Consider the following 13,271-nt stretch of genomic DNA (forward strand, 5'->3'; position numbering starts at 1 on the left):
AAAAATTGACAAAACTGTGCAGATAGCACAATCTGCAGTGAAACAGAAAACCATCCGAATCTACTGCAGAGATATATTTTTGAAAGTTTCCACATGGAAGCAACAATAATAATAATAATAATAACTTTATTTTTGTATACCGCAGTACCAGAATAGTTCATGACAAGAGACTGTACATCTACATCTAAGCAGTGCCACTTCCGTGTGTAGATGTCTCATTTTACACGCCTAGGTATGTACGTGCGGCCAATTAAGTAGTGAGGTTGCATTTCTTATTTTTCTTTCATTTAGATGCATTGAGAGGATTAAGGAGAATGGCCAAAAGAAAGCACTTTTTAAAATTGGGATATTTTATTAAGGGGATTTTGTCATGATTAAAACAAGCACTTTTAAAAGAATATTCCTCTCTGAGCTAGCATAGAACCTGATAGGGCAAATTTTCCCCCAAAAATGTGAATTCTCTGTGAAATAGGGAATACATATGTAAATTTTTGTCCCCACTCAAGGCAATCCAAACTGCACCCCACCACACTCCCATGATATCTCTGCATGGTGTGGCTCAGCAAGTATAAGAAGCAGCTTACTGAAATTGCAACTATATACACAAAGAGATACTTCTAAAATAACTCCAAAAGTGTGCATTACTTTTTTAAACCTGGTTCAACTGCCGATGATTGAAATATCCATGGGGAGATGAAGTCCTGATCTCTGCTATGGTGTGCCTTGCCCCCACTCCTATCTGTTTGTCCATTTATTTAGGACTGAGAGTTGCACTGAGTTACATTTCTTTCTAAACCCATCATGTTATCGAGCGAAGTAATACTTCTTCACGCTCTCTGATTTATCACTTGCTGGAATAAATGGCCAGAAGTTGAGACAGACCGCTGAGGTCCTGCAGCCATCAATCAGCATGTAATGGCCAGGAATCCCAAAGGAGCTGGCTGTCTAGAAGCATTTCATGGAAGACGGGCTTTCCGAGTGTCACCATGTCATTCCTGTGCTACTCAGCTGTAGATTCAGGGCAGTGCCATGCCAGAGACTAGCAGCTCAATATCACAGCTTCTGAAGCGATGGCAGGGAACCTGTAAGGAGAGAATGCAGATACTACTCACTCATAGACCAGAGAGGAAAATTCAGGATGCTGTGTGATCTAACAATAACGCCACATTTATGGATTTCGTGTGAATATAAAATCATTACACACAGATTTTAAATTCACACGAATGATTTTATAACTTGTGCAACAGGTGTAATCACAAGGCACCAATTTTCTAAGAGAAAGTAAGGCCCTTATTCTATAAAATACCGCTACAGTTAGGTGCCTAATCGGCGCATCTAGCCAATCTAGGCGCCTAACTTAACCCCCACATACCTTTTACGAAACCACGATAGTTATTAGTGCAGGGAGCCGCGTTGAATGTTCCGCACTGCTCCCGATGCTTATAGAGTTCTTAAGAGCGTCAGAAGCAGTGCAGAACATTCAGCGCGCCTCCCTGCGCTAATAACCACTATCACAGTTTAGTAAAATGGGGGAGGGATTAATTTTTTGTAATTGGCTTAATTAGTGCTGCTAATTTAAAACACCATTAAAAACCATTACAAAATGCATTACCCATTAGGTGCCTAACTCGGAAGTGCCTACCACTTCAAGGTAGGCATCTACATCGAGGCACCTACCGGCAGGTAGACTTGATTTGGGCAATATCTTCTTCACATACCTTCCTTAAAACTCATTAGTACCCATCGGGCATCTTAATTCGCAACTACAGCTCCAATAATCTAGAATTCTTTACCTCCACATATTAGGGCTGAACAAAATTTTGATAAATTTAAGGGAAACCGTAAATGCTTCCTTTATAAAGATGCATATGAATGCTGAATGAACTCAGAGTTTGTCCTGGTCTGTTAATAACTTGATCCCTCAATTTATCAATCCGATCTCCCTCACCGTCCTTCTGTCTTTACCAAATATGCGCTCTTTTTCTATTAAATTGTAGTTCCCCCCACTCTCCTCGTTTCTTTTCTTTTTTATTTTTTTTTAACGTCCATCATGTTTTGGCCCTGTCATTATTTAGGCTGACAAATGTTTCCCTCCTTTTTGAATGTAAAACGCGTGGAGGGGCATAATAAAAAAAAAAATCATCTAAGTCCCCTTTTGGCCTAAGGCCTTAAACGTTGAAAGTAGAAGCAGGGAAAATGTCCATTATAAAAAAAAACGTAATAGCCTGCCTCTACGTTCAGTTGTTTAAACACCCAGACCACAACTACGTCTACATTAACAACATATAATCAACCTAAAAAAAGCCTAACTCTCAAACGCCCAAAACAAGAGCTTTTAGACGAAGGAGGAGCCAGTCCATCGCCTAAAAGCTGGATTCTGTAACCAGTGTCAGTCAAACACATCACCGATTACAGAATCCCTCCCCCCCTACAATGATCGGAGCAAGAGGGAGCCCAAGCCCTCTTGCCCCTGCTAGCCCGATACGATCAGGGCAAGAAGGAGCCCAAGCCCTCTTGCCCCATAGCACCCCCCCCCCCCCCCGGCCAATTATGATTGGGCAGGAGGGAACCTAAGCCCTCCTGCCCAGGCGACTGCCCAACCCCTGACTAAGATCGGGGCACGAGGGAGCCCAAGCCCTCTTGCCCTGCGGCACCCCGAACCCCCCCTCGCCGATTACGATTGGGCAGGAGGGAGCCCAAGCCCTCCTGCCCAGGTGAACCTCCTACCCCCCACCCCCACTGATACGAGCAGGAAGGATCCCAGGACCTCGTGCCCTCGACGCACCACCCTCCCTCGAACACCCCCCGAACCCCTGATCGGCCCCCTCCCGACCCGCAAGACCCCGCTGACCCCTCAACCCCCCACCCCCAATCCCCCTCCCCATACCTTAAATTAGTTGGACGGATGGGCTGACATGACACAGCCCAGCCCCCGACATGGAACGGCTCGACCCAACACCACGTTAAAAGTTGGGAGCAGGAGGGGTGCTCAGTCCCTCCTGCTCTTAGGCCTCCCACCCCCCAGCCCATCCCTGGTCGGCCCAGGCGGTCAGGCCTGGCCCACCTACCCCGGTACCTTGAAAATAGTTGGGAGCAGGAGGGGTGCCCGGTCCCTCCTGCTCCTTACGACAATCCTCCCATCTTCGGGAACAGGAGGGGTTCCTGGACCTAAATGCTCATTCTGACTATCCTCCCTACTTCGGGAGCAGGAGGGGTGCCTGGATCCTCCTGTTCCTTCTGACAATCCTCCCATCTTCGGGAGCAGGAGGTGTGCTTGGACCCTCCTGTTCCTTCTGACAATCCTCCCATCTTCGGGAGCAGGAGGGGTGCCTGGACCCTCCTGTTCCTTCTGACAATCCTCCCATCTTCGGGAGCAGGAGCCCTCCTGCTCCTACGCCGATCTTTGGGAGAAGGACTTTCCTCCTGCTCCTGCTCCCCGGGCCACCACTGCGCAATAGCGGTGTTAAGCCCCACCCCAGCGCATCATCTGATGCACAGGGAGGGTCCTAGGCACTGATTGGCTGAGGCGCCTCGGGCTCTTCTTATATGAAGAAAGACTAAAAAGGTTAGGGCTCTTCAACTTGGAAAAGAGACAGCTGAGGGGAGATATGATTGAAGTCTATAAAATCCTGAGTGGAATAGAACGGGTACGAGTGGATCAATTTTTCACTCCATCAAAAATTACAAAGACTAGGGGGGGACACTCGATGAAGTTACAGGGAAAATTATTTTATAGCTAATAGAAGGAAATATTTTTTCACTCAGAAAATAGTTAAGCTCTAGAATGCAGAGGTTGTAGTAAGAGCAGATAGCGTAGCTGGTTTTAAGAAGGGTTTAGACAATTTCCCGGAGGAAAAATCCATAGTCTATTATTGAGAAAAACATGGGGGAAGCCACTGCTTGCCCTGGATCAGTAGCATGGAATGTTGCTACTCTTTGGATTTTGGCCCGGTACTAGTGACCTGGATTGGCCACCATGAGAATGGGCTACTGGGCTTGATGGACCATTGGTCTGACCCAGTAAGGCTATTCTTATGTTAAAGTTCACATTTATAGTTGAAGCAATAGAGGGTAAAAGGCTTACCTAAGTTCATATGAGGCAACAGTGGGATTTGAACCCAGGCCTAACCATTAGGCTGAATCAACGTGTGCACTAGCCACTAATGCGTCCATAGGATAACATGCACTGTATACCACACCTAGATACAGGCAGAGAAAAATGCCTGTATCTAGGTGTGGTATACAGACCCCCAAGACAACTGGAAGACACGGATGCAGAATTAATTGAAGACATAGAGAATATCACTCTACGAGGAGAAGCTGTACTGCTAGGGGACTTTAATATGCCTGATGTTTGGCTGGATCAGGGCAAAGGGAATGTATATGATGCAGACTGGAACTCATTTTCAGTGACAACCAGCGGTAGCAGGAGGCTCTTAACCTCCATAAAGGGAGCACGTCTCAAACAAATGGTAACGGAGCCCACTAGGGCCCAGGCGATCCTCGACCTGGTACTCACCAACGGGGAAAGCGTCTCAGAGGTCTCAGTAGGAGATACACTAGCCTCCAGCGACCACAACATAGTATGGTTCAACCTTAGGAAAGGCTTCCCTAGATCAAACACGAAAACAAAGGTACTCAATTTCCGGGGCACAGACTTCGCACGCATGGGAGATTTCCTCCATCAGACGCTGCAGGATCAAGCGGAGACCGATGATGTAGAAGCTAAGTGGTTAACACTGAAATCAACCATACATGAAGCAACTAGCCGCTTCATAAAATCAGTAAATAAACGACAAAGAAACAATAAACCCCAATGGTTCACCGCGGAGATCTCGCACCTCATTAAGGAGAAGAAAAAAGCGTTTCTCTCCTACAAGCGCACGGAGAAAAGAGAGGCAAAAGTAGAATATAGGACCAGGTCTACAGCGGTCAAAATGGCAGTTAGGGAGGCAAAACTTCGAGTGGAAGAAATTCTGGCAAAAAACATTAAAAAGGGGGACAAATCCTTCTTCAGGTATATTAGTGACAGAAAAAGGAACACAGGCGGGATAGTACGCCTTAGAAGACCGGACGGAAGTTATGTGGAAGCAGATTCTGATAAAGCCGAACTACTGAATGAATACTTCTGCTCAGTCTTCACCTGTGAGGCACCGGGACACGGTCCGCAGTTGAAGGCAACACAAAGCACAGAAGACCCGTTTCAGAATTTTGAGTTCACACCAGGTGAAGTTTACAGTAAACTGGCAAGACTCAAGGTGAACAAAGCCATGGGACCAGACAATTTGCACCCAAGAGTGCTCAGAGAATTGAGCGATGTCCTGGCGAAACCGTTGGCTGAGCTATTCAATCTCTCCCTAAGTAAGGGGAAAGTTCCCCTGGACTGGAAATTAGCTAATGTCGTTCCTCTGCATAAAAAGGGTTGCAGGGCAGAGGCTGCGAATTATAGACCGGTGAGTCTCACATCAATAGTGTGCAAACTCATGGAAACACTAATTAAAAGCAAATTGGACACGATCTTGAATGAAGGGAATCTTCGGGATCCCAGTCAGCATGGATTCACCAAGGGTAGGTCCTGCCAATCCAATCTCATCAGCTTCTTTGACTGGGTAACAAGAAAGTTGGACTTGGGAGAGTCTTTGGACATCGTGTACCTGGACTTCAGTAAAGCTTTTGACAGTGTCCCACACCGCAGGCTGCTAAGCAAGATGGAATCGATGGGGTTAGGAGAGACACTAACTGCATGGGTCAATGATTGGCTGAGTGGCAGACTTCAGAGGGTGGTGGTTAATGGTACCCTCTCTAAAACATCGGAGGTGACCAGTGGAGTGCCGCAGGGCTCGGTCCTGGGTCCACTCCTTTTCAACATATTCATAGGGGATCTGACTCAAGGGCTTCAAGGTAAAATAACATTATTCGCCGATGACGCCAAACTATGTAATATAGTAAGTGAATGCAGTTTACAGAATTATATGGTGCAGGACCTGCTTACATTGGAAAGTTGGTCCTCAACATGGCAGCTAGGCTTCAATGCTAAGAAATGGAAGGTCATGCACCTTGAAGCGGAAATCCATGCAGGACGTACTTCTTGAACGGAGAAACTTTAACTAGGACTTCAGCAGAACGAGATTTAGGAGTAATCATCAGTGCAGACATAAAAACTGCCAATCAAGTGGAGAAGGCTTCATCTAAGGCAAGGCAGATATTGGGTTGTATCAATAGAAGTTTCGTCAGCCGAAAGCCTGAAGTCATAATGCCTTTGTACAGGGCCATGGTGAGATCTCATCTGGAGTACTGTGTGCAATTCTGGAGGCCACATTACAGTAAAGATGTGCGCAGAATTGAATCGGTTCAACGGACGGCCACCAGGATGATCTTGGGGCTCAAGGGTCTCTCGTACGAAGAGAGACTGAACAAATTGCAGCTCTACACTCTTGAGGAACGTAGGGAGAGGGGAGACATGATCGAAACATTTAAGTACCTCACGGGACGTGTCGAAGTGGAAGATGATATTTTCTTTCTCAAGGGACCCTCGGCCACAAGAGGGCACCTGCTCAAACTCAGGGGCGGAAAATTTCATGGCGACACCAGAAAGTATTTCTTCACAGAGAGAGTGGTTGATCATTGGAACAAGCTTCCAATGCAGGTGATCAAGGCAGACAGCGTGCCAGACTTTAAGAATAAATGGGATACCCATGTGGGATCCCTACGAGGGTCAAGATAAGGAAATTGGGTCATTAGGGCATAGACAGGGGGTGGGTAAGCAGAGTGGGCAGACTTGATGGGCTGTAGCCCTTTTCTGCCGTCATCTTCTATGTTTCTATGTTAGCATTTAGTTTGTGTTTAGCGTGCAATAATATTTAGCATGCTAGAAAGTATAGCGCACCTTTACAACATTGCAACCTTGAAAATTCTGAAAGTTTGCATCCAATTAATTTCTGAAACTATCCAACCTATCAGTTTCTATTTGTGTAAAGTTATTTAAAGTACAGTATTATAAGTATTGAAGGCATCCCTGCTGCCTTGCATTTCTACTTATTATTTACCATTCATAAATACAGAATCTCCTGGTAATGAGACAAATGTTAATTTTTTTTTAATGTTCTGACATGGGTCTTTATTTAGACAAAGCCTCTTTAGGTCTCTTATCAGAATCTTTAGATAAATCCTTATTGTTAATAATGCTAATTTTTGAATCAGATTGAGAATGGGATTTTAAATTGTTTTATTTTTTATAGGTTAGGAAAAAGGTTTCTTGGTGCTATTATAAGAATTTTCTGAGATGTAACTAGAGATATGTAGATTTGTGACATATATTTCTTTCATTAAGACAGCAGGTGCTTGCCACTGGAGTTAACTTTTTCCTGAGTTAGGCTTTGCATATATGATGTGAAATGTAGCAAAAATGGTTACTTAAACCAAATCATTTGGCTGATTTTCTGAAAAGTTATTAGCAGAAGCCAAGACAGAGGGATATAATAATAATAAAAAAAAGTCTAAGTCCCTTTTTGGCCTAAGGTCCATGGCGCCCAAAGTAGGCAGCAGGGAATTGTCCATTCTCGAAAAAAAACATCCAAAATGTGTTATTTTCCAAGAATGACCTATCTGTACTTTCAGGAGTTTAATCGGCTAGACTAATCGGCATCTGTCATAAGCACCAGTTAGAAAATCATGGAACTGCCCCGCCCCCCTGCAATGATCATGGCATGAGGGATGCCCAGTCCCTCTTGCCTGGCAGTCGCCGTAACCCCCCCCCCCTCTTTCACCTGCAATGATTGCTGCAGGAGAGATGTTCAATCTCTCCTGCTGTGATCCCCCAAACCCTTCCGCAAGTATCGGCAGCAGGAGAGATACACAATACCTCCTGCCGTGATCCCCTGAACCCTCCTGCAGTCTTCCCCAGCAGAAGAGATGCCCAATCCCTCCTGCCATGATCTCCCGAACCCTCCCACAATCATCAGCAGAAGGAGGGATGCCCAATCACTCCTGCAGCAATCCTCCACGAATCCCCCCCTCCCCCTCCGCAAGCATCACGGCAAGAGGGATGTCCAGTCCCTCCTGCCAACACTCCCCTCACCCACACCCGAAAGTTTACCCCACCCCCACCAGGACCCTCTAAACCCACCTGGATCCCACCCCCACCAGGACCACCCCTAACCCCTGATGTGCCTAGAGCTATGAAACTACATTGTTTCTGAAGTTGAAGGCACAGACGCATGCAATAGAGGCTGCTTTTTCTTTTTTCTTTCCCTCAGTTCCTCTTCAAGTCTCTTGTGAATTTTTCTAATAATCATTGTGCCTGATATTCAAAATGATTTAAACGGCCAGGAAACCCGTTAGGTGCCTAGTGCAAAGTATATAGCTAAAAGTAGGCATGGTTAGGAGCGAATTGTGGGCATGTTTTTGAGTTAGGAGCCATGGATGCCTAGCTAGGTGCAGTCATTTAGGCCAAGAAAATCCTGGCATAAATAGGATATGTCTAAATCTTAGGACGTTTAGCACTGCCCAAGCAAGTTTAGGCGATGCTAACCGTGAATCTATAATGGGCTCCTAACTTTCATAGAATCTCGCTTTAGTGCCACACTAGTTGGTGCCAATGTTTTAGGTGACATATATAGAATAGGGCCCAAAATGCTTTCTTTTTGTATCAAGGGGGTACGTTTAACCCATTCAGCCTAGCACAAAGAGGAGAGGCCAAAGAGTATGGAGCTCCTGACCAGAAGACCTGCAAATCCAGAAGTGTTCTGCAGGAAGACGCATCTTCTGAGGAGAATTAATCACAATTATCTTCACACATTAGTGGAACAGCAGATTTAGAAGCCCTGAGATGAAGTCATTCTCCATGATGTAGAGCTTCTGAAGATCAAAACTTGAATTCATAAATACTTGTGCGTAGTGGAAGTGTCATCTCATGCAACAGAGTAGTAGTAATAGCAGTAGTAGTATCTATCTTGTAAATGAGATGTATGTCATTTTATAGTCCAAATGACCTAATACTACAAAAATATTGGCTATCTTTTGAATTATACTCAACTTGACATTTAAGTAAACCTTTCATTCAATGTTGCAGTCAAGGGAGGAAAAGACGACATAATTCTCAAGGAAGCAAGGCTTTAGAATAAGGATTCTTAACCTGGGGTCTTTGGACCCCTAGGGGGTCCATGGATGGTTATCAGGGAATCCGTGAGGGTCAGATAAAAATTAACATTTATATTCAGTCCGGTACTGTTGATTTTTCTCGCAGATAAAAAAGAGTAGATGTCGTAGTAGTAATGGTAGTAGAAAACTTAGTAGTAGTAGTAGATCCTTTTTTTTTTGGCGCCTGCCACAGTGGTAACCGCTCCTATGCTCACAGGAATTCTATGAGCGTCGGAGCTGTTGCTGCCACAGCCATTGTTATGAACCGTGCATGCATTGATAACTAGTTGATTAGACTATTGTAATTCTTTGTATAATGGGATGAGTAAAAACTGTTTAGCTAGATTGCAGTTAGTACAAAATACTGCTGCAAAATTGATAACAGGTAACAAAAAAATATCAGACCATGTAACAACTATATTGGTCGACTTGTATTGGTTGCCCATTGCAGAACAAATTACTTTCAGAGTTTTATGTCTGATCTTTAAAGCCTTGCAGTGGAAGGTTCTAAAGTATTTACTAAAGTATTTTCTAAAGCATTTACTTCAACTACCATCTCTGGATAAAGTGAAATTAAGACATGAAAAAGGCATTTTGATTTAAAGACTGTTGAATTTTCCTAAATCTCCAGTTTTATCTCCAATTGAAATGGTGCGGAAATACTTCAGGGAAAATTTACCACCTATAACTGGGGCTCAATATTTATCTACAGGGAAGAAGCAAGATAGTTCAACCCCTATTGAAATTGAAGCAACAGAAAAAGGAGAAATGAACTTAACAGAATTTTTGGAAAGTTCTCTGGAAGTGGTCACAGAGAGAACTACTCTCTTGGTGACATATGCCTTGGAGCATGACAGAGATTTACTTTTTAGACTATATTTTAGACATATGAACGATAAGTTCTTTGGTTCGACAATTTGGTTTTTTCCTGACGTTGCTCAAGTGACACAGAAAAGGAGAAAGGACTTTCTGCTTTTTTAAACCCAGAGTTTTGGCACTGGGGTATCTTTTATTTTGAAATTTCTGGCAAAGTGCTGTGTTTCACTACAAGGGAAAATGTTTTTATTCTTTGAACCAAAGCAACTGTTGGAATTTATTGTGGCCAAAGAAGGGGGTAGAGTGGTGATAGGTCCAATAATCCCTCTGGTAGTTTAAGTCCAGGCTATTGGTGTTTTCGATCAATATCTCCTGAACTGTTCTTAAGATGAATGAAAAATTTCCTTGACATGTAATTCTAAAACTTGGAGCTTTACTTAATGTAGTGGACTAAATAATTAATAATTATTTTCTTTCCAACCACTACTGATTTAAGTAGTGCTTGGTAATATTACATTACATTACATTACTGGCTTATATTCCACCTGATATAATTTTGTGTGTTTTTTTAATTACATATCTGAATTCAAGTATTGATTTGCTTGTCTATAATTTGAAAAGTTGAATAAATAAACAAATTTTAAAAAAAGAAAAAGGCATTTTGTTATCCGAGTTCTAGTTTGTTGAATAGATTGTCAATTGAAATACATTGTATGCAAAGTTATTTATGTTTTCAGAAATTATTGAAAACTTGGCTTTTTACTGAGAGTTTTGCGATGTAAATTGAACCTGATTGTTACAAAGTTATAAACTGAATGCCATGATGATAAGTGGAGATTTACTGATAATGGGTGGTTGATATTGAATATTGTACTGAAAGTGTTTATTTTTGAGGAATTGTATAATTGTGATAGTTTTTATTATTGTAATAATTTTATTGTATTGTGCAATGTTTTTAGTATTGTAAACCGCTCTAGCACTTCAGTTTGAGCGGTTTATCAAGAATTAAATCAAAATCTGTTTTAATTTGCACAAAAGGATTGTATTTCATAATTATAATGAGTGGCCATTACTTTTTGCATAAAAAAGGAGTGTTTATTTTAGATTGTTTACTTTAAAGTTTAATCATACTTTGTGTGTCATATATGTATGAGACGATCAAATCTTGATAAATAAAGTACAGGCAGTCCCCGGGTTAAGAACGAGTTATGTTTTTAAAGTTGTATGTAACTCAGAACTTGTAGATTCTAAAATTTTTAATGCTTACCTTGTCAGCCCTGCCTTAACTTGCTGGACTTACCAATGTCAGCAAAGGCCTATGGGACATTATATCAATCTGACTCTGGAATGTTGATGCAGATAGACCCTAAGGCCCTGATTCTCTAAAAGTGCGTCCCGATTTTAGGCAGCTGTAGACGTCCTACAGCTGTCTAATCAGCCAATCGGGATGCACGTTTTAAAAAAAAAAATGCTCCCCAGGCAGGCCTGAAGGCGCCTCCGGGAGCCTAGGGAGACCCGCAAGATGCCTAAGCTCGTCTAAGGGCCTTAGGCAGGCCTTAGGCTGAACCTAGGCGGCCCTACGCGTCTCCCTAGTAGATGAGAAGCTTAAAAATGTAGGCCAGCAAAATGCTGGTCTACATTGTAAGTAGACGCGGCCACTATACTTATCGCGGCAAGGGATCTCTCTGCCGCTATAAGTATAGCGAGCCGTGGCCCCTGACCGATCACTGGCAGGAGGGTGCCCAAACCTTCCTGCCCGAAGACGCACCCCCCTCCCCGACACTACCGACCGCCCCCCCCCCCGACACTACCGACCGCCCCCCCCAACATTACCGATCCCCCCCCCGACAATATCGGTTGCTGGCAGGAGGGTGCCCAATCCCTCCTGCCCGAAGACGCACCCCCCCGGCGCTAACAACCCCCACTCCACCAAACCTGTTGTTACAGATGGGTCTTGCACGTCGAGCAAGCAGGCACGCCTCGTCGAAATGAGGTGGGCCCGCCCCTTCCCGGCCCATCCCGCCGAAGACTAAGGCCTGATTGGCCCAGGCTCTAGAAGCCTGGACCAATCAGGCCTTAGGCATAGCGGGTCCGCCCATCCCCACTTAATCTAAGGCCTGATTGGCCAATCAGACCTTAGACTTAGTAGGGATGGGCGGACCCGCTATTCCTAAGGCCTGATTGGTCCAGGCTTCTAGAGCCTGGGCCAATCAGGCCTTAGGCTTCGGCGGGATGGGCCGGGAAGGGGCGGGCCCACCTCATTTCGACGAGGCGTGCCTGCTTGCTCGACGTGCAAAACCCATCTGTAAGAACAGGTTTGGTGGAGTGGGGGTTGTTAGCGCCGGGGGGGGTGCGTCTTCGGGCAGGAGGGATTGGGCACCCTCCTGCCAGCGACCGATATTGTCGGGGGGGGGGGCGATCGGTAGTGTCGGGGGGGGGCGGTCGGTAGTGTCGGGGAGGGGGGTGCGTCTTTGGGCAGGAGGGTTTGGGCACCTTCCTGCCAGTGATCGGTCAGGGGGCCTCGGCCCACTATACTTATAGCGGCAGAGAGATCCCTTGCCGCGATAAGTGTAGTGGGCCGTGTCTAATCTAACCCGATTCTCTAACCCGCGTCTGTAACATGGACGCCGGTTACAGAATCGGGGTTTAGTTTAGGCCGATTCTGAATAGGACGCCTCTCCCGGGCGTCCTATACAGAATCAGGGCCTAGGTGTCTTGCGGGCCTCGCCTTCAATATAGGCGGCCTGCCTGGGGAGCATTTTTTAAAAAAAAATATGCATCCCGATTGGCTGATTAGACAGCTGTAGGACGCCTACAGCTGCCTAAAATCGGGACGCACTTTTAGAGAATCAGGGCCTAAATGCTCCTGCATAGAATTTGCATACATTAAGCATCCAGCCAGACTGGATTGTTTATCAAGAGGATAGTCTACTTGAATGGGACAAAGAAGCCAGAGACTAATCCCATCTACCATGCCTGCAAGTATCACACCTTCCTTATCAATTAAACTAACCATTGTTTCAAACAGTTTACAAATTATGAACAAAAAGATACTGGAAAATACAATAGTTTCTACCTATAAAAGCCTCCTCTCTGCAACTCCCCCCCCCTCTTTGTCTGGAACATCACCCCTCCCCTCTCTCTCTTTCCTCTGGACTCTGTAAGGCAGGTAAACTGTCTTTTCTCTCTCATTAATTATAATGTTTGATGTATCTTTATAAATCTTGCTTTTCTGTAATATTAAGCTTATTTCTGCACAGTATATATATTCTTTATACAAGCACCCTTAGTGGTCTTTGTCAGTAATTTTTCTTCCT

At 44.6% G+C, this 13,271-nt stretch overlaps 1 long non-coding RNA gene across 1 annotated transcript in view; it reads right to left on the minus strand.

Moving 5' to 3' along the window:
• Positions 1–354: 354 nt before the first annotated feature.
• Positions 355–13,271, minus strand: part of LOC117365890 — a 34,811-nt gene continuing 21,894 nt past the window's right edge. The window contains exon 3 of the long non-coding RNA XR_004540465.1: positions 355–1,082. This is a non-coding gene — a long non-coding RNA (uncharacterized LOC117365890). The remainder of the gene's footprint in view (positions 1,083–13,271) is intronic.

The sequence above is a fragment of the Geotrypetes seraphini genome, chromosome 8 (assembly GCF_902459505.1).
Source record: "Geotrypetes seraphini chromosome 8, aGeoSer1.1, whole genome shotgun sequence".
Taxonomy (NCBI): Eukaryota; Metazoa; Chordata; class Amphibia; order Gymnophiona; family Dermophiidae; genus Geotrypetes; species Geotrypetes seraphini.